Source organism: Simochromis diagramma, unplaced genomic scaffold, assembly GCF_900408965.1.
Source record: "Simochromis diagramma unplaced genomic scaffold, fSimDia1.1 OVJJ01000545.1, whole genome shotgun sequence".
Taxonomy (NCBI): domain Eukaryota; kingdom Metazoa; phylum Chordata; class Actinopteri; order Cichliformes; family Cichlidae; genus Simochromis; species Simochromis diagramma.
Genome location: NW_024387371.1, coordinates 7,084,016 through 7,088,689, shown reverse-complemented (window position 1 = coordinate 7,088,689; position 4,674 = coordinate 7,084,016).

Genomic DNA, 4,674 nt, shown 5'->3' with positions numbered 1-4,674 from the left:
ATAAACAACAAGTTGATTGTGATCTTGTGCGTGTGTTGATTTCACCCTGGTTTCATTTGAGCTTCAGAAACTGGTTGCCTCTGCAGTAACCGGCTCCTTCAGGGCAGGGCTGCTGGTTGTTACGTCACATGCTCAAAAAAGAAAACCGCTAAGATGATAATAAGATTTCCTCGCCTGTCGGGACCATGACCCAACCTCGGTTCCTCTCTCTTTAATTGACACATTAAAAAAAACTGAACTGAGCTCATCAAAGATAACTTAAAAATAAAAATGTGTGTTAGCGGCAGCAGGTCTGGCTTTCCTGGAGCAGATCAGCTGCAACACTTCCTCCTTCAGCTGGCAGCCGGCCAATGATGGTGGTGGTCAAGGACAGGGCAGAGGAGGAGGTGCGCAATCACACGGGGGTCACATTTCTGCTAACAACATGTGTTCATCCTCTGTTACCCACAGTACATACACAGCAGTGTCGGCTACGTCCCAAAAGAGTTCAGACGTAATCCACCAGACACAAAATACTCAAAAAGAATGCAAAAAACAAATGGTAGAATAACTGCATTTGAGTTTTTAAATGCATTTCCAGCTGTGCAAAAAAACAACCCTGCTAAACTCCAATTGATTTGTCTCAGAAATTCTTCATATCCTGCCAATTTGTTTTACCTAATTTGATTACTTGACTTTTTCCTCTGGGAATTCACATTGCTTCACTACACATTATGTTCCTGCAGCAGTTTTTAGTGCTTTCTAGCTAACATTCTGACTCCAGTGAATGCATCTGGAGCAATTTGAGGGTAAGTGTATTGCCCAAGGTTACTTTGGCATGCAGAGTAAGTAGTAGATGACTTGCTTTACCTTTGAGCCACAGCCAGCCCAACATCCAATCTCATTTACATTTTGCGTACATTTTACATTTTTATCATAGTCTACATATATTATACTACAGATTATTCTTAGTTACCTAGATTAAATGTGAAAGATATGTATTAAGGTTTTTTTTCTTCCTATTTGGTTCACATATTCCTAATTTAACAACCTAACAGCAAATAAAGTGGTAAAAATTTGCATGTTGAGTTAAAATGCTTTAATCTCACAGCACTTCTGTATGTGCACTGTGTAACTGCTACCATTTGTACCTGAATAAATGATGGGAACGCCTCTCCCAGCTTTCCTTCGCCCTCATTTTGACTTTGTGGTGCAGTACTGAGCCTCACCTGCAGGGGCGCTGCAGCTCATAGCCCTGTTGTTTTGGCCGGGATGTGTTCCCTCTTTGCGGACGCTTGTTGTTACCGGAGGCGGACAGGTCTGCAGCTGCAGGTGTTTAGTGTTACTTTAGATCAGCTGAGGATGAAGAGTCAGTTATGCTGAGTGAATATGGAGCTCGTTTTTACACGGTTTGACTCGTTTGACTTTGAGTCGGATCAGCGGTTTGTGGACGGTCTGAAGTCCGTAAACAGAACCGAAACCGACCTGCTGGACCTGAAACTGTTCTTCTACAACAGGTAGGAAACACCTGGATCACCCGGTTAATCATTTATGTGTTTATCTACACCCCAGTGTGCACTGATTGGATTGATTAAAAACGAGAAAGTAAAAGCGTTTGAGATTCACGTTAAAAATGTTGTTTTCTGGTTTACTACATTACAGAATGAAAAGTGTTTTGCGCTCCATCCCAGCTTCAGCTTCATGGTTAGGATTTTACATCAATGGCAGAATAAACCAGCTGCGCACATACAGCACTTTACCTTTATCTCTGTACGCCTCACATTGGATTACAAGTCAGTCAAGATGTGACTCAACTGCAGACTTTCAGCTTTAATTCAAAGTTTGTTTTTTGTAGTTTTAGCTGTTATTGAATTATGCAAAGTCCCCATTTTCCAAGGCTCAATTTGTAATTGGGCAACTGACTAAGAAGCAGTCTGTCGCCCTGATGAGGCCTGTTGTCTTATTTCATGACAAATGAAGCGAACAAAATATCTGATATTGATTCAACGTGTTTAATTAGTATTTTTATAGCTGCATTTTTAAATAAGAGTCCCAAAGAGATGTCAGTTTCCAAGTGAGAGACGCCATCATTAGGCTGGAAGACGAGATAAACCTATCAGAGAGAGCTAAAACTGTAGAAGTGGTCAAACCGAATAATCTGGGCCATTCTTTAAAAAGGAATGAAGGAATGCGTTGTCCAGCTCGGCATCACCAGAATTATTTCCATGGTTAAGATAAATAATAATATTCAAAGCAGTTCTGATGTCAGGATTATTAGAAATGAAAGAAAAGCAGGACATCCTCGCACTGGAGAAGCTGGAACTGAGAAGTGTTTGCATCTGTGCTTGAGAAACTGCAGACTAATTAATTTGGTGTTACCCAAGTAGCATGTTTAGTTTTGTTAATGCAACTCTCCAATGATTTAGTGGAGAAGTGTCTTTGAGGACCTCATGTTTCTACTTGACCCTCTAAAGCCAGAGTCATCAAACATTTGCTAGAATTTTAACCTGAGTGTTTATTGAACCCTTTGATGGATTTAGAAGAAATTAACAAAAAAAAAAAAATCTATTTGCACAAATGAGTTTGTATTTTTTTACTACAATTTTCCAAAGCACTTTTTTTTTTTTTTTTTTTTTTTTTAAATACAAAGAGATTAGGGTTACAAAAAATCACACTAATGACGTAGAGGTCTCAAAAACTCATATCAGATACGATACACTTCCAAGGTTAAAGATGGTAATCGAGTGAATACAAGGCTCTGCTTTTCCATTGTACCTTGTTAAGCTCAATAATCAGCAGTGAATGCGTTAAAGCATTTTGTGATATTTACCTTCATGCCCAAACTTTTTTTTTTTTTTTTTTTAATGCCACCCTTCCAAAGAAACAAAATATCAAACACAAACCTCTATTCCTCTTTTCCCATTGTCCCCTCACAGGTTTGTCGAGCCCATCGACCGAACCGGCTACAAACAGTGGAGCTCTTCTTCCGATGTGAGAGGCTGCCCTGTTGAGCAGCTGGACCAGACAGCGTCGTCACATTCAGACTCTGAACTCACAGCAGAAACTTCTGAACCCACAGAGACAAAGCAGCTCTCCTTTGCAGAGGTGATGCAACTGGTTCAGGAGGGAAAGGAGGTTCCCGGAGTGACAAAAGTGGACATAGAGCCGAGCAACCAGAATCCCACTCCCTCTACAATGGAGCGGATGTTAAAACCCTGGGAAACCGCATCACCATCCCCGGAGTGACCTCTGACTCTTTACAGCACTGTGTAGATAAAACTCATAATAAAAAGTATGAAAGGTTGCATTGCAAACAGCCTGCTGTTGTTACAACTGCAGAGCAACAGTCATGTCCCCACAGCAGTCCAACATAAACATACGTACAGCTTGTCATACAAAACAGATCTACATGTCCTACACAGTCACCACTAGAACAGATGGAGTAAATGACATCCGTGTCTGTTGGTGTTTTCTTTGGAGAAGCTAAACTTTCATTTAATGGAAGTAACTAGAAATCTGTGGTCTGTGTCAGAATGATGGTCTGTGGCTCTGGGAGGAGCCAAATTTCATATACCGTTGTTGTTAAAAGTTTCATTTGGAGCTTTTAATGATTTATTCGAACTGTCCTTTTTCCAGAGTTGAATGATTGTACAGCAAACATCTTTTATTACTTCAAAACAAGATTGGGTGCACACGTAACTGCAGCAGCTGTGGGTAAAATACTCTTACAGCACAACTTGACAATTTTCTAGTTTGCTCCTATTTTTAAAAACACAAAAATAATAAAAGTGGATTGGTTGGGTGGTTTTGGGTTTAAATGAACCAGCTGATCTGCCTGTGCAGGTTCTCCCTCATAGTCCAAGAACCTGCTTATTGGGTTAACTGGTGACTCTAATGTGACCATGACTGGTTGTCTCTGTGATGGATTGGTGACCTTTCTAGTGTGTACCCCACCTCTCGTCTCATGACCTGTTCAGCAGTGCTTAATAGGATAAGTGGAGAAGATGGATTTAAAGATTGCTGCAATTCAGTTTGCATTAGTTGGTGTACTGCAAGCATTTCAGATTATCATGGATTATTCTGAGTATTTGAGAAAAAATATGAATGGAATAATTCGTCTTTTGGTATTAAAGTTATATTTTAATTGGGTGGTGTTATTGTTTAATTGGGCATGAAACAACACAAATGTGTGAGGCAAAGTTTTCAAGACGTGGCTTTGGAAGTCCATCTTGAGGACATATTGGTTTCAGACCCACATTAACAGCATCTGTTATTATTAAAGAGCCCATTGTAAATGTTATGAATTCCCTTTTGCAGCTTTCCTTTACTTCACTGTGTGAAGAAAAAAAACAAGACTGGAGCAGGATATCCTGGTTTTGTTGGTCTTTATTTTGTTATCAGTAATACAGATTTTGGCTCAAGGAAAGGCATTTTTGGCTAAATTAGTTCAGACAAATGAAAATAAAAGACAAACTTTTTCCTTTAACAGCACCTTTTATTTGTAATGCCTGAGTAAAATCCCATGAACACTTTTTCATTATGCCCCAACGTTTTTCCCCCTTCACAAAGATGATTAACTATCATGCTAATATTTTTCTACATCTTTTTCTCATTTGATTAAAACAAAGACACTTGAACATCTGAGCACACTGCAAAACAAAAACCTACACAGTTCACGTTCAACTAATGTCAGCA